The 17712-nt window shown below is 40.0% G+C and overlaps 1 protein-coding gene across 2 annotated transcripts in view; it reads right to left on the reverse strand.

Annotated features, from left to right (window-relative positions):
- The window catches only part of arhgef19 (Rho guanine nucleotide exchange factor (GEF) 19), a 27827-nt gene extending 12532 nt beyond the window's left edge, over nt 1-15295 (reverse strand). Inside the window, exon 1 of one of the 2 annotated variants that reach the window (XM_028014829.1) lies at nt 14942-15295. The gene's annotated coding sequence lies outside the window, so the exon portion shown is untranslated. Of the gene's footprint in view, nt 1-14833; nt 14922-14941 lie in introns of those variants that run through there. The other variant, XM_028014838.1, reaches the window with a different exon arrangement.
- Nucleotides 15296-17712: the final 2417 nt, after the last annotated feature.

Below are 17712 nucleotides of genomic sequence, written 5' to 3' on the forward strand. Positions count from 1 at the left end.
AGTATTAGTTAATATACGCCTTTCCTCTTGCTTTAAAATGAACAAATTTTTTACTGGACTATTGAAGGTTCATGCTCTAACCATCAAAAATGATGTTACTGTACAGAGCCTGCTGCAAAGACAAACAGAGGAATGAAGCTGCAGCCTACTTTATAATTTAACTCATGAGTTTTCTCTCCGTCCATCACACAAGTAGCCAGAATGACAGAACAAATGTCAATAGTTGAACTTGTTGACATTTTATTAGCTGATGTGCTTAAGTATAATCAAAATGTTATTAGAGGTACATTTGGTCACATTTGTGGCTCTAGTTCCAATCGAAGAAATTATCAGCCAACTTTTCAGATTCATTTTGGTTTGTTTTTTTTTACAACTAAAGTAATGAAGCAATTAAGGTAAGGCAATTTTATTTAGATAGCACAGTTTCAGCAACAAAGCAGTTCAAAGTGCTTTACATGAATTAGAAAGAAATACAAACAAAACAACACACCGAAAGAAAGACAAAAAGGTAAAAGTGTAAAACTACATATTGGTTCCCCATGTTTAATAAGAATAAGTCATCTGTAAACTATAAACTGGTAAGGGTTTCTCTGGATTCTTGTTCTGATAGAAATAGCTATAAATAATAATAATAATAATAAATAACTGCTTTAGTGACAGTTTGGATAAATTAAGGTTTATTAACAGCTAAGTGTACAGAAGAGATTTGAACAGTTAGCTGGAAAAGGTCAGGCTACAAACACGAACCATAAACTGATGAAGGAAGGGAAACTAGTCTATGAGGGGCCGTTTAGGACAAAAACTAGGTTTTGTCTCTCATAGACTACTACTACTCGCAAAATATACAAATTGCACATATATACTATTAAAATGTCACACACACATACAATTTTTCTCTCTCACAAACACAAAATACCAGCGCTCGGAGGTGAGGGCGCGGTAGAGAACGGCTGGCCGAAATTAGCGTCCATAAATCGGATCAACCTTGAGCTAAACTCTTACACCGTGGAGCGCCAATACCCAACTTGAAGCTAACTTCACTGTGGTATCAACGCATGCGCGATCTGAATAGTATCATTCAGAATAGTGTGTCTGTATGCTTCGTGTGTGTGTGTGTGTGTGTGATATTTTAGTAGTTTATATGTGCAATCTTAGTCTTTTATGTGTGCGTGTGAGGACAAAATATTGTATGCGCGTGTGATATTTTAATAGTGAACATGCGCAATTTTAGTATTTTGTGTGTGAGAGAGAAAATAGTGTATGACATTTTAGTAGTATATATGTGCAATTTCAATATTTTGTGAGTGTGTATGAATCTTTAGTAGTGTGTGAGAGACAAAACATCGTTTTTGTCCTGAGAGGCCCCGCAGACTAGTCCATGTTTAGTTTAATTTACAATATGCAGTGGACTCTGAACATGACGTAATCCAACTTCGTCCTTTGTGAATCTAATCCGCTCAACACCCAACACAACAAAGTCAGATATCTTTCATAAAGCTTCACGTAGTTCAGTCTACTGATTTTACAACGTATTCCTTAGTGAACCTGTCATTTCAAAAGAGCTGCACAGAAGAAATAAAAGCAAATGTTCCTTTTAATTTCACCTTGCAGTTGCTTAAAACAGAGTGAACAGTGTACAGTGAGCACTTTAAGACAAAAAGGCCGACTGAATGTTAATTTTTAACTTTTTATCTTTGAACTATTTGCTCCTGCCAGCATGCACCTGAGAGCTATTAAACCATAGAGGTCATTTATCATTCGCCATTCATATTCATGTTCAAAGGCCGCAAATATTAACAAACTATGACTGTTTCCTATTCGTTTACCTTTATTAATATTATATTAAATTTCTTTTGCACTTGCGAGATACACTCACATAGTGTCTCTGAAGAACACAAAAGCATACTTAAACGTTTGTTTCTCAAAGGTTATCCGTCTCCGTATGCTGCTAGCTGTCTTGGGAATCGCAGGGTGGAAATCACAGTTTTATCTTTCTGTTTACCGAGCGCACTTGTGCCACATTCGGCGAATACGAAGCCACTGAAAAGCCACACCTGCTCTTGTGGGGTAGGCCGGCCAGAAAATCCTACCCGTCTTTGTTTCAGAAAGACTCATGCACATTGCAGGGCTGGCACAAATGGTTACCTGTTCCCGGCCGCACACAAAGAAAACCTTTGTGTGCTTACCTGTGCCAGGCTGCCCTGAGCACAGGACACCTGAGAGGGTGTGGGAACTACTTCCAATCATCCACTCATATAGTGCAGCCACTGAGCCATATAAATACATCCATACCACGGCTGCATAATGACCCGATCTTAATGGTGTCTGCAGGTGATCAACCACTGCTTACGCTGTAATCCTGCTCTGTTTTCAGCATTATGCAAACTTTGCTTAACTGCAGCTACCGTCTGTAACCTGGAGATCAAAGCTGAGTTATTTGCAATATATTATCCAGACCAAAAGATTTATATGCTGCAATCTAAGTGAATAACTCTTCTCTCAATCCTGCACTAACTCTAAGTCCATCGTAAACCAACCCCATCTTAAAGACAGAATTAGCCATTTTTCTTATTTGATCAAAAGCTTCAAAAGATCATAAAAAAAAATCACAGTAAGCTTCACCACCAAGACATGAAAGCATCAAGCTAAACTGCACATTCCTCGCATTGATACAATTATATCACGCCATTAAAATTTTACTCCTTAGACGTGTAATTTTGCTTGTCACACCAGGCTGTTATTTGTGACTGTTAAGGACTTTGCTGCCATAGTTTCATCCCCTGTAATTTCACCAGGCTGATCCAAGACGCCACGTCTGGCGTAGGGAAGTTAACGAACGGCCTTCTGACTCGTCATTAATGCCATCAGTCACACGAGGAGCACTTTTCAATGTTTTACATTTCCATCTCGAATAATCCTTTCGTGGATCACGCGAGGGAGCCCGAACCCGCTGCTGATTCAGCTCCTTGACGCAGCAAAATGTTACGTAATCACATCATTAAAGCGCATTTCATGGTTCCCAGGGCGGAGGGGAGAATGTTAAAACAAACGGATTTAAGGCAGGAGATAATGCGCTTTATGAGGACGCAAAGGTCTGCTCCGTTTACTTTGCAAACGTTTGGGAGAATTACACTAACAGCGTTTTAAAGAGGCAACATGTGAGTGGAAAATGATCATGTTAATCCTCTACACAGTTAAAATGGATTACAATGCGTTTGCTTATGTCTGACAATCAGAGACTAAAGTATTATTCCAAGATTTAAAAAAAACCCTGCTTAAAGAAATCCTTATATATTTGGTTCTCAATGACATTTCACAACTTACCTGCAGATTTTTATTTTTAGCTCAAATTCTAAGTCATATTCTGTTCATGCCCCACAAAGCACTTCCTACCTTGACTCTAGGCTATATTTTTCACTCACTATTCGGATCAAAGGTTGTGTTTTGTTTAAAAAACTCTCACACACACACACACAGCCCGCCACAGACAATAGATTAATCCAACTGATTAAAGGCACCATTGATAAAGTAATTCCATCTTCCATGACTCTACGGTAAATAGCCACCAGAGAAGAAGAAGCATTTTATTCTGAAGTCAAATTTAAAAATGTTCCAAAAAGTATATTCTTTACTCAGTTTGCAACAACTCTCACTGGGAGAGGGCTGGATTGGCAAAAACATCACTTTACAGTTATTTTTAGAAAACATTCCTGCTGGTATGTGCAAATCAGTACCAGCTGGCTAAATATTGACTGATAGCCTTAAGTTTCCTCATGCCTAAAATATCGCTCTGAACAATATGAAAATCAAAACAGCGTAAGCCTCAATCAGGAAGGGGAGAGAACGTCATTTCACCAAATCCTCCTCTTAAAAACTTTCTGGCAGTCAAAAGAAAAGCCAAAGACCTTGTCCAACAGCCAGCGAGACTATAAGAAAGTCAATGAAATCGCAGCTTTATTTTTCCTCAAGTAAACAAAGAAATAACTCAACAGCAACGTCCTTTATGCACACTTTTGTAAAGAAAGGATGTTGAACCTTCTTTATGATCAGCTGCAGAAGACTTGGACAAACCAGTGAAAAACTGGGAAAATCCAGTCTGCTCAGATGAAACCAAAACTAAGCTTTGGACGTCATTGCACACACCATGTGTGAAGGAAGAGTGGCTCTGCACTTTACCGCAGAAACACCAAACCAAAGGACAAGCTTAAAGGTGGGAGCATAGTTGTGTGGGCTGCCTTGAAGCGCACTGGCAGACTTCCTACTAGTGAAGAAGAAGATGAAAGCAGAAGTGTACACTCTTGATGAAACTGTGAAGATGAAATGAATGAAGATTCCAAGGAAGAAAATAGTCACAAACACACAAAGCCAAGGAAGCTCTTGACTGTTTCCGGAGAAAGAACGTAAAACTGTTGGAAAAAAATAGTCCAGTCGATCATCTAACTTCTATTTAATTGAAAATTAATGCAAAAAGAACTGAAGATTAGATCGCACAACAAGTATCCCCACAAGCCTGAAGGTCTGAACACAGTTCAGATGGAAGAAGACTAGCAGGTGTGTCACTCTTCACTGGAGGCCATTTTGAACCACACTCTAAAAAGTGTAATTGAGCTGTAGTTCATGTCATGGACTAATTTACATTAATCTCACTTAATTCTTTAGGTTTAGTGATGACATCTTACTTTTTGCGTCGAATTAACTTAAAAGTTACACATTTTTAACTTAAAGGACGTTTTTACTTTGACTTTACTTGAAACAATTAAGTTAAATGCTGCGTTCATATCCTACATCTGACGTCATGATGCAAGCTTCACCAGGGACAGATCCGGTACCGACCGGGGTGCTGTGGTGGTTCTGGGGTAGAGCACAACCCACATAAGGAGACCTCAGTCGCAGGTTCGATTCCCGGCCTGATCACCTTTGCTGCATGTCTTCCCCCTCTTTCATTACCCACTTTTCTGTCCAACTACTCTCAAATAAAAGCCGTCTGAGCCAAAAAAAAAAGGGATACCTGTGTTTAACATTCACATTTTCATCAAAGGGTTGCTCATAAAGTCTGTAGAGCTGTAATTCATTGATAAAGGGATGTAGAAGACTTGAAACCGGATCTGACAGGTCACCAAACGTAAATGTGCAGGACGTGAAAACTACATGGGTTACCTTTTCAGTTAAAATGTTCAGAACAATTTGTTTTCTAACAAAAACTTTAGAATACACAAAAAGGGCAGATGCGTTTGAACCTCTCCCATTATTCACAAGTTCATGTGAGCAAAGATAACATTAGAGAACAATATATTTCTAGCACTTTGAACACAAATTGATACAACTGACACAAGTGTACAATGTACAAATGGAAATAATCAAATCCTGTTACTCAAACAGTAATAGGAAATACTTTAAAAAAATATCTCACAGTTTGTCCCTTTGTTGGCACACAACTTTCTCCATGAGCTCAGGTTGAGCGTGTTTGGTCAGACAAAGCCGAGTGTCCTCGCAGTGTGGTGAGACCTACTGGCGTTCATGTGCAAAATCGCAGTTTTACTTGGTCACGTTAGACCACTAATTGCCAAGATGTGGATTTAAGGAGCCCAGCTCTGTCGGCGGAGACAAGACATGATGTCATGTAGCCTCACTTGTTGGAAAAAGAACTCCGTTAACACAGACAAGTTTGTGATTCATTTTGCTCTCGTCGACGGGTGATAAGCAGTGAGGTTCTGGTAACTTTCCACCACCTCACAAATCTGAATCTCGCCTTTTGTTGGCCTCTACGGTTGAGTAATTAATTAATAATGTGACTCAACCTGTGTCCTCCGAAGTACAAACGTATCTTTGTCTGTTTACTTGAACTTCATGAGAATGCTAACTCATGCCAAGCTTTGTAGATATGAGTTGGCTTAAATGGATTAATGAAAACCAACAAAAACTTTCATGGCGTACTAATGGGTTTCTTTATTTCTTGCCAAAACAAACTCTTCCAAAATTCCAATTAGAGAAGTCACACCTGATGTCAAGGTGGTGTCCACCTTTTTCGCCTGAAGTTGGACATCCTCTTTTGTGTCGGGTCATGGATGTCTTCATTTGTCTTCCAGCTTTCGCCTACAGAGACAGGTGAGCATGGCTATGGAGAAGGCCGAGGGGAGGGTTACCCAAATGCTTGAATATACCTCTGGTTGTCTTAATCCTCCTCCAAGACCTCAGGCTACGTAGTCAGAACCTTCTGGGACACCATGATGGTACCTGCCTACACACCCACAGAACGCCGCAATGCAAGGTCCACCTGGGTGACAGTGAGCATGAGCATCCATCAGCTTCTGACTGAAAGCAACAAGCTGACCCTGACCCGCCCAAGGGGATTCCCGCTTACAGTGCCAGACAAACAGCAATAGTTTGCTTCCAGACTTGGAAAAATGGTGACCATCTCACACGTAAACGCAAGAGCTTCGGGACCTTTAACCCCGACTCCCTGCAAATTCAGTTTTCCACTCCAGCAGAAGATGCACGCTGTGACTAGGAAGGACACAAAGGAGCCATTGACAAAACTTGTTGCAACAACCTGATCCAATTATGCCGCTTTGTCATAAGTCGCAAAAGCTGCCATGTTAATAACGAGCTGAACAGGTAGTAAAGCCTGAAAATCCCATAATCAGTAGTTTTAGACAGACTCGGGGTGTCTGTAAGCAATGAGATTGAAAGGAACAAGATGTTTTCTGGCATTAGAGACCTGCTTTATTTAAATAAGATGTCCGAGTTCAAAAAATATAATTTAAATCCTCGCATCAAAAGTAATGCTCGCGGGTTTGTTTAGCCAGAAGTCCTTATCTCAGACAAGTTGAATTTATAGAGAGGTTGCCAGAATAAATCATATTTAGTTTCAGGAATAAACACATTTGTTAAGAAAAAAAGGAAAAAACTAGCAAAGCTACACAAAACAATCGCTATGCAACAAAGACAAAGCCTCCTAAACCTAATAGCCAGCCAACACAATTGCTATTAAGTGTTTACAAACCAGCAATTGTTGAGCTGTCACAATAATATATACTGCTGGGCGATAAATCAATACATTGTTCCAGAAATGATTGCGATAAATGATAATATTGTTGTTTTGAAATATTTTTAAGTGATATGTTGATAATGGAATAACAATGCAATTTCATCATCTCAAAAACCAATAACCTGTAATTTTGTAAAGAACACTTAGCACAGGAAATGGAAGACATTTTAAATATCATCACCTTCCTAAAATAATGGCCTAAGTCATTTTTTGCCAAAAGTGATTTTTTTTTTTTTTACTTTGCCATCTATTGGCGTAAATCAGGGGTTGATTTATTTATTTTGGCCTAAAACACTTTTGGCAAAAAAAAAAGAAAAAAGACTAAGGCAATTATTTTAGGAAGGTGGTGATATCCAAAGTAAAATGCGACAATCAAAAACAATAAATAACACTGACAAAAATACACACATACCACAGAAACAAAAAATAAGTTATGTTGTCACTGTATTTCCCTTGAAAAATATTAATGATCAGGACAGAAATGATCAAGTTCATTTCTGTTAATCACTAATTAATTAATCGCTCATTGTGACAGACAACGAGTCTTTTACATCTCTTTCACTCCTCTTTGCAGGATTGTTTTAATTCAGTTGCACTAATGGTTTCACATGGTAAAAAATAAGGTAATACAGATATATTTATGGCAAACCATTCGGCTGTCTTGAACTGTGCTCATTATGTTTGGGCCAGCAAGGAATTTCCATAAAACAAAATGAAATATTTGGGTTTATGTGAGACCATCAGAAACACAACCTCGAGGTTCTCCACTGCTGAGTGTCGCTGCAAACATAATCAAAGAGTCGACCACAGCTAGGAGGAGCAGACCGCAATGGAGTCCTCCAAACTGGGATAGAACCGTGGAGAAGTGCCTAATCGGATTAAAGACATCAACACAAACAACTGGTATTAGCATCATTATACCACATAATATTACAATTGTCCATTTTATCCTGTGAAAGAGTTCCAGTGAAGTCTGACCAGGTTGTTGCGCTGAACCGTAAAGAATGATGAGACTTTGCCTTGAGTTTCAATTCGGACGCAGTACTTGGTTAACTCCTGTTCTGTCCGTTTTATCTCATGCGTGGGTGAAATAAGAAATAACATTTTTGTAGAAACCTCCCCTGTGTCATTGGAGTTTCTAACATGTGTGGCAACAGCAGCTGACATTTTTACACACTATTGGCTGAAAACGTGCAAAACAAACCCCTCATGAATCTCAACGTTTCCATTGTTTGCTATCTCTTGAGTGCACTTATCAGTGTAAGTAGTAGAATACCAAACACTGTATTACCCCACTGCTAAAAATGGAGTCTAATATATGCCTTGTTTACTTTTTTTAATTAATGTTTGCTCAAGCCGTGAGTGGCTTTGCTGTTTTAGTGAATGATTTAACTGCTTTTTATGATCCATTTTTCAAAGGTTGAAGTTTCTGTTGGGCACCAGGAAGCCTTGGGATGGTATAATCAGTAAATGTCTAATGGCTGGCTTTTTGTTTGTTCTCATGACGTTTGCTTAGAAATTACAGAATCATCAACAACTATAGAGGTATAATTAGATCCTGCATGGTTTTGGATTGCTGAGTGCTTTACTGTTATGCGTGGTTGAAGCCCTTGTTTTGAAGAAAGAAAGGAAACACAGTGCTTTGAAAAATTATTTCATTGTTTTAGTACTTTTTTTGAGACAAGTCTTTCTGATCCCCCTTTCCTCCCCCCCAAAAATAATATCATTCAAAAATGAAGTGTGTTTATATAACAGAGTTCAGACAATATTGCCATGTACTGAGGGGAAAAATGCTTTTCAAACCAACTTGTCCCTGCACGAATAGAAAGTAATTGCACATCTTGTTAAATCATAAATTCACTAATTGTTTTTAGAAACTTGTGTTTAGTTTCACAAGTGAGTCAAAAGTTTTTGGCTCAACTTCACGGCATGGAGAGGGTGAAAAATCTGGTTAAGTGAAGACTCCAGAAGTGCAAGCAAACAAGTTCATTAGCAGACTAACATGTTTTGGCTCCTGACCTTCATCAGGTCCAGTTTCACTAGCCTAAAGTTTGGCGAACCCCACGGAGCCATTTCTAAGGTTTTTGGGTCACCAGTAAACCACAGAGACACGATGAAAACATGGAACCATATAAGCTCTTCCCAGGTGAGGCTGGCCAAAATTAACTTAACGACCACACCAACAATTCTTCCAGGAGAAAATGCTGCAGACCTAATCGTGTCAGTTGAGGTCAAAGTTCACAACACAACAATAAGAAACAATCACGCTAAATGCTGACCAAAGCACAAACAAAGCCTCTTCTCACATTCCAAACATGTTGATGATCCTTTAGAGTTTTGAAAAGATGTGCAGCAGACTGAGCAGGTAAAAGAAGCTGTAGTCTCAAGATACACCAGGTGTGAAACTAACAACATTTCAGAGAAACATTTCATACCCATGGGCTTACATTGTGGTGGTAGAGTGATGACTGGGTATTCTTATCTTCTTCAGGAACTAAATGCTGCATCGTAATTAACAAAGTATGGAATTCTGCTGTATAGCAGCAAATCTGGAAGGAGAATCTGTTTGTGACCTTAAGGTCAAACACACATGGGTAAAAGAGCACCGTCTGAAACACACCAGTAAACACGCAACTTAGTGAAAAGAAAAAAACATCTACTCATCCATCATCTGTACCCACTTATTTCACAGAGTTGCCAGGGACTTTTTCCCGTGGTAATTGAACGAGAGTCAGGGGGAAAACCCTGGACAGGTCGCCGGTCCATTACAGTGCATCATACAGAGACACAGGACAAACACACACACACACACACACACACACACACCTACACACACACACACACACAGTCATACCAAGGGGCGATTTAGAGAAATCAATTAATGTTTTTGGGCTGTGGGAGAAAGCTGGAGTACCCAATAAGAACCAATGCATACATAGAGAGAACATGAAAACTCCATGCAAAAAGACCCCAGACTGAGAACCAAACCAACTGTGCCACCGTACTGGCTCCCAAAACGAAAAGAAAAGAAAAAACAGAAAGAAAACAGATCTAGTAAAATTCTGGAAAAGTATGATGGATATGAGTTGAAGACAGTGTTCGTGCTTGAAGTCAATTCTGCAACGAGGAGTCGGAGTGACGGTGTAATAAACTCACTGCCTGTCATCACAAACTTGTGATGGTGGTGGTTGTTGCCAGAACGACGAAAGCTGTTATTAGATCTTAGGAGAAAATTACTTCCCACAATGGGGCACGGTTGGCTTGGTTAGCTTTCTATCTCTTAATTTCCACCATTTGAAAATTAAGAAAATGTTTCTGTTTCCTCAGGTTATCGCCTGGTCTGATATAAAATCATGACTGCGGAAACACAACGTTGGTGGGCAGAAGGGGTTCCAAGCTACTGCTTCACAACTTTAGCTTTTTATTTATTTTTCTAAATTTTAATCGTTTTTGTTACATTTTTTATTTATCTTTCTTGCTTTGCAAAAAAAAATCTACTCTTTTTAAACAGGTTTATAAAGAGAAACTAAACCGAACTGAGTCAAACTTTCTATTATAAAAAGCTAAATAAAAACTTTAGCTTTTTATTTATTTTTCTAAATTTTAATCGTTTTTGTTACATTTTTTATTTATCTTTCTTGCTTTGCAAAAAAATCTACTCTTTTTAAACAAGTTTATAAAAAGAAAGTAAACTGAACTGAACTAAGTCAAACTTTCTATTAATTGTACAAATCAGGGCTAGTTCACAGTTTCTCCAGTGTGATCTGCGTTGGTTTGACGTAGACGGTTCTGCGTTGGATAGAGATGATCTAAAAATACTTTGACATATATTAAATCTTTCTTTTTGCTAAAACAATAAGCAAGTGATTTACATCCTTGTTGGCATCATGAGCAACTTCAATTTATAACTGCAAATTATGCACTAATGACGGCTGGGATTGATCATTTTCCATAGTTACAAGTGTCTTAAAATGCAGTTTGCTTTCTGTGAAAGCTTTTCTAAAATCCAAACTCTTGTTTTTCTCAATCTGCATGCTTGTTAGACTCCAATGCACCTTATTTCCGTCCTGATCTGTCAAAAAGGAAGAGGCTGGGCTTGTTGGGCTCAAACTGTCAGTCACAGCATTCTGGTTCAAATCTGATCCTGTGCAGCAGATCCTTCCAAAAGCGTGACCTACTTTTCTGATGCAGCCCCTGCATTTATCTGCTCAAGTTTTAACTCTGGCTATTCGTTCCTGTTTTCAAACTCCGTTTTGCTCCAACGCTATCAGCAACTCCCCATTCCCAACGTTTCTTATCTGGACATGGATGGAAAAGTCATGTGTTGTCTTCTAAATGCGATTGGGTAAGTATGAACACCAAACACATACAACTGACAACCTTGCAGCTATGGGTGCTGCACAGCTTCAATTGGAAAGAATATGGAAAAAAAAAAGAAGCTAGAAGTGTTTTGATATGACCGGTAGCAACTTGTTTGGAGTTTTAGTTTTTCTCGGAGAAGCAAAGACACACAGGGTAACAAAAAAACAACAAACTATTCCCCTGAAGAAGTGTTAGTCAACCTCCAAAAGCAAACCGTTTGAGTAGAAAAAAAAAAAAAAGTGCAGCACACACTGCATTAAATTGGCCGAGGCTGAATGTGAAATAACCTGAGGGCTGCAGAGCCAGACAGGTGTGCAGGGCTGTCCGCAGTGTTCACAGCCGGAGGCTCGAATGTCTAGATTCTGACTGATGCAGCCTTCGTGCATTGGACAAAATAATCCTGAGAGGAGCAGAAGGAGAACTGCTGCCTAGAACGTGTCAAAGCTCCTGCTTTCTGGAAGATAAGAGCAAACCTTTCTACATCTGCTGCTACACGGTTTAATAATTACCACCTGAATGCATGAGGTTCTTAACTCAGTAGGTGGTCTGCTTTACAGTCTTGGCTTCATGACAAGGGCATGTCCAGCTACCGTCCCAGATGAGCCTCTCTGACACACTGAGACTCTATTCCACATTCCCCGAATGACTTGGCATGCTCATTCCTCTGAAACTGAACTCTGGGCTGAGACAGGAAGCAAGAAAACACCGAAACTATGCACGCGCAGGAGCAAAAGCTGCTATTATGGACTATTAAAGCTGCTGGCATCTGGGCCGCGAGCCAAAACGGCGAAAAAGTGACCGAGTTTGTTTAAAATAACTCCAGCGCCTGTGTTGAAACTGCTGTTTTCTTTAAGTCGGTGATGCGTAATGGTTTGGAAAACTGTGAGGTGGGAATAATAGTGGAACGCTTTGATGTGGAATGAAAACTCTAAATGGTTTTTTAAATGTCTTACAAACAAGAATCTGAAAAGCATCAAAGACTCCTTTACTTTGACACCTCTATCTAAAATCTAGCGCAAATGAAAGTCCACCTGCTTAGAATTGCCTTTGATTCATAATAAGTGGAACATTGATCATTATATCCGATTTGTTTGCTTTGTGATTCTGATGATGACATTAGACGAGAGACGTTGTTTACTGCCTGTTTCATAACTGGTTGCTGCGTTATCTTTTTATGATGTACAGCACTTTGAACTGCTTTGTTGCTGAAATGTGCTACACAAATAAACTCGACTTGATTCGACTTCCAGTAAAAAAAAAAAAGATGTAGCCGGAGCCACAGTGGAATGGTCCAAATTGAAGCATATTTATATGTTTGGACGGCCTAGTCAAAGTTCAGACGTAAATAAAAAAGAGAATTTAAGGTAGGACTTGAAAACGGACGTACGTCCAGCAAAAAACACAAAATCTTTCAAAGTATTTTTGATCTAGCTTCTAGTGTAAACATCCTAAACATACGACGCTGTTACAAAGAGTTGTATGAACCGAAGATGCAGCAGAGGGAGTATTTGAGTGCAGCTTTAGTTAAATGACGGAACTGAGTTGATGTGTGTATCCCGCCTGCTTTCCTATATGGTGCACACACAGACTCACCCCTACATGCTCAGACAGCCGCCGTCTGACTGGCAGGTGATGGGGGCAGGTGCTCTCCAGACACTCGCGGGGGAAGAAGGAAGTGGGAGGGTGGCCATACTTTACATCTGAGTGTTATGTGAGCAGACTTGCGTAAAGAAATCAAATCTAAAGCAGCCTATAGTGGAGAAATTCATTCACAGCTTTTTGGCCTGGTTCTGATCTCTTTCTCACGAAGAGAGGATTTCAAAGCAAAGGGTTATCAAGCGGTCAGTGATCATGCAGAGGACCAACTGGCTGTGATAAACAGCAGTTAAGTGGTTCAAGGTCCAGATTTATACGTTGTGCTGCTACACATTTACCCAACATGCAGGTGGTGCATTCAGGTCAGCAGTAACTTGTTTAGGTAGTGTCTAGTTACATGTGCTTGAGTAACTTTTTTGGGGGAAAAATGGACTTTTAGGAGTATTTTTCCTACACTGCACTTTTTACTCTTACTTAAGTAACTTTATAAAAATATTGTTGATCTTACTTGAGTAAAACAAAATTCTGGTTACTCTATCCACTCTGCGTAATTTCACTAAACGAAAAACAAGCTTGCTTAACCAAAACATTACCAGACACAAACACACACTGACAAAACTGACTAACAAAAACATCTTCAGTTTGTGTTAAAGTTTCATATTGAAACAAATAAATTTGGAAACAAAATAAAAATTTGCCTGATTGTGTTATTTTAAAATTATTTATAGGAATTATTTTCATTTTGCTCCTTAAAGTACCAACATTATAACTTTATATTTCGGTTGCTCTGATGATGTCATTTTTAATCATTGAATGCTTTATGTTATGATTTGTTACTCGGTACTTGAATATTCTTTGTACCAAATACTTTTGAACTCTTATTTGAGTAATTTCTTGGACAGCTGCTTTAATACTTTAATAATTTATATATATATATATATATATATATGTGTGTGTATATATATATATATATACATACTGTATATTTAAGTAGTACTACTCCTACTTCACTCTACTTTTTGGGCACTGTACACATATCTGGACCTAAGGTAGTAAATCCGACCATTTACACCACCATATTGTGCACCAGCCTATTTACCGCCAGACTATTTTATACAGGCATGGCTGCAGACGCCTCACATGACAAAGCTCTTAGTCATCAGGTGGGCAGACGGTCTCACCTCAGCTCACCTTCTCTCTGATAAAGTTTGAACAACCAAGGCACCTCTGGATGATGCACACGACAACTGGACGAGAACTTGAGTGAAGATATGACTCACACATTTCAAAACACACACACACACACACACACACCCCTGCGGGTGAGTAAAAAGTGCTCTGCCTGGCAGTGCCCACAGGTAAGTGCGCAGGTTTCAGCCTTACCTTGAACTATTCCACAGAGAGGCGAGCGCCAACTTTTAGCCACGTACAGTTCCCCCACCAGCCTTTCATCTAACATATTCCAGGCATGCACTTACCTGCCTCGCTCTGCAGCGGCTCACTGCTGCGCTGCAGCCGTCGCATTTAAAGCCTCACTGCCTAAGGAGCTGCTGGAAACATTACCGATGCAAGAAGCAACAGCGTCTTCAAAGGGAATCAAGTGCACAGGGAAGCTAATCATCTCTCATGTACCAAACATGCATCTGCTTGAGCTGGATAATTTGACATTCTCCATCCAAGAGGGACTTTAATTTAGTTTTTGTCTCCAAATACAAATCCTAAATTTTCCTCCTGAGCCTGCAGGTCACCTGGATGAGCTCCACAGCTTCGCTTGCACCAAGCACACAAACAGGAAGCACAGCCTTGGTCCCAAACAGCACAGCTCACCTTTCACTCCCTGCTGCTGCAACAAAGTGCTCAGATGACATGTGTTTTGAAGGTGCTAAAATGTTGATTTATGTGCTCAGTTATTTTGAGGGACGACCGGTCCCGTACCTCTCCGCCGTTCGCAGCCTAGAGCGTGTGCTGGACAGCGTCCAGCGGCAGTGTGTGAATCCAGCAGGCCGTCCCAGGGTCAGGCCGAGCCATTCTGCAATCCATTGCTGCCTTGTGTTCCTCTCGGCTTCCCCTCCTCCCTTCTTTGCACTTGGCTTTCTTCCTAATCACAGCAGACTTTTCAGAACTGATGTCCCACTTCTTGGTTCCTCCTCCTTTTGCTCCGCTCGCTCTTTTCCTCGCATTAGAGCATTTTAAAAAACAGGTTGAAAACACCCGACACTTGCTGCTCTCATAGCTACTTATAATGCAGATCCAGTCTCTCTCTGAGCTTCTTTACCCTCCCACCCTCCTTCTCTCTCTCTTTCTCCTCTCTCTCTGCTACTGTTGAGGAAGAGCTCTCCTTTTTTTCTCATATTCTCCTCCCTTTCTCTTGCCCTTCCTCTAATAGTTATTTAGTGTCTCATTTCAGCACCTGCCCTGACACAGAAAGAGGAGAAAGGGAGAGGGACGAAAAATGATGACCCTCCGATACGAAAGTGTATGCAGTGCCTTGAAAAAGGATTCATACTCCATGAGTGTACAGTATCTGCACTGTTTAACCTGAAACTGCTATTTTTGTGCGAGGCCAGACCTTCATTTAATTTGGATGTGTCAGATTAAAGGGGGGCTAAATAAATCCGAGTCCTATGCAGGCTGGAAAAGTTTGAGGTTTGATTTCAGGATTTTCCAGGTCTGGAGAAGTCTTCAAAATTATTTGCATTTATTCTCATGCTCTAAGATTTGTTTCCTTCCTTGTGTCTTCGTATCTCTTTTGTTTTACTTTTTCTTTCATACTGACTTTTTGTCCTCCCTTCTTTCACTTCTTTCTTTCATTTGCTCCACATTTCGTTTATCCTTCTTTTTATACTCTCTTTTGTTGTGTTGTTCTTTTTTTTGATTGTTTTTTTTTGTCCTTTCACCCTCTACCATCTTCTTGTTCTTCCTCCCTTATTGTTTCTTGCTTCTTTCCTTCCCTCTCCTCTGTGCATTTCTGTGTTTGTGTGGTGTTTCCATGTTCTCTCTTTTAAAACTTAAATGTTGAGAAAATTCATGAACATTGGCGTTGCTCTTTTAAAACGGTACTTAAAGGACAAGAAAGTGTAGATTTGAGCCTGAGCAAAGCTGAAATTTCAGACGTGAATAATTGATTAGGATCCCTGAGATTTGTGTTTGTAAAAACCTTAGAAAGACATTTGCCACAGTTATATATTATATTGTTGCATCAGCACAGTAACAAAATGGACCTCATTGAATATGAAAATATCTAGCGAGAATACAAACAACCATATATTAACACCTACAGATTAAATGAAATGAAATTGAAAATCTTGGAATTTTTAAATATAGAATATATTGTTCTGTATGTTCACTGCACATTGTGCTGGTCTTACACATACTACACAATCCCAATAATGCTAAATACAGGACATAAAATACATTTATACCAGGACCATGCTGTATTTATCTTTATCCACCTTCTCATTGTTCCTACTGAAGACGCCCCACAGCATGACCCTGCCACTGCTATGTGTTATGATGGCGACTCGTGTCAGGGTAACGTGTGACGTCAGCCTTTCTGTCACATTTTGTTCTGCATCTTCTAACGTTTGGTCCAAATGTCTGGATTCGATTTATTAATATTGGAGTATGGTAGTGATGCAGAATATAAATCCACACCACACATTACAGATTTTTTATCTATTCAATCCACCCTGTTATTGTGCTACTAATTTATAGCAGTCTGCATCAAATCAAAACACGTTAAAGTTGCAAAGCTCTTACATTCAAGGAGGGACTGTTCTGTGCTATCTGACTGCAAGCACATTCAACACATAAAAAAAACTTTGCAGAAAAATAATTTGCATGTCTTTGCGCTTTTATGCACTGTTAGCACCCCCCCCCAACCCCAAAAAGAAAGCCTGCTCCCAATCCAAACGTCATGCTGCGATAGGAAGGAGCTGCCCAGGGTTTCTTCAGCTCTCGTCTATTTCGGTGCGCTCGCTGCTGTGTGTCAACTGTGTTCACTTATCAGAGATGACGGGAAGAGGGTGGCGGGTTCAATCGGGACAGCAGTTTACTCTGCAGTGCTGGATGCGCTGATTGTTTTTGCGTTTTCGCTGGAGCACAAAAAAAGAAGGAAGAAAAAAAATAGTCTGCAGAACAAAACACCAGCAACAGATAACGGCTTCGGTGCCAGTCATTTCTTAGTATCTACAGTGTGTTTCAAAACGGCACAAATGCAACAGAGCAGAGTTTTGGTGCGTCTTATGCTTTGTTGGCTTTGCTGCATCTTTACCCCCAGGCAATTGATTCGCAGCTCTCCTTCAGCAGCTCCTGCATGCGAGCGTTGGCTTCCTCGCCCTTGCAGGCGGTGTAGCGATCCAGCCAGTGTCCACAGCGCATACCTGCGCTCACTGACAGACATGTACTAACTCACTCTTCCTGCAGGCCATGGCAGAGGAACGCGCAGCAATCACAACAATTCAAAAGATGAACGTGGCAAAGAGGGAGGACAGGCAGAGAGGGAGGGGGAGAGGGCATTAAAGAGAGATGATGCCAGGAATTAAATGAGCAGAAGAAGAAACAATTCTAAGAGGGAAGAGGGGAAACGAGTGAAGAAAAACGTGAGGCGGAGAAGAGGAGATCAAACAAAAGTCAGAAATTGCCCAAGGGTTGGAGCCATTGGTGGATAGTGTGAGAGGAAGAGAGAAATCATTAACGAACGCCTG

The sequence above is a fragment of the Xiphophorus couchianus genome, chromosome 1 (assembly GCF_001444195.1).
Source record: "Xiphophorus couchianus chromosome 1, X_couchianus-1.0, whole genome shotgun sequence".
In the NCBI taxonomy this organism is placed as follows: Eukaryota; Metazoa; Chordata; class Actinopteri; order Cyprinodontiformes; family Poeciliidae; genus Xiphophorus; species Xiphophorus couchianus.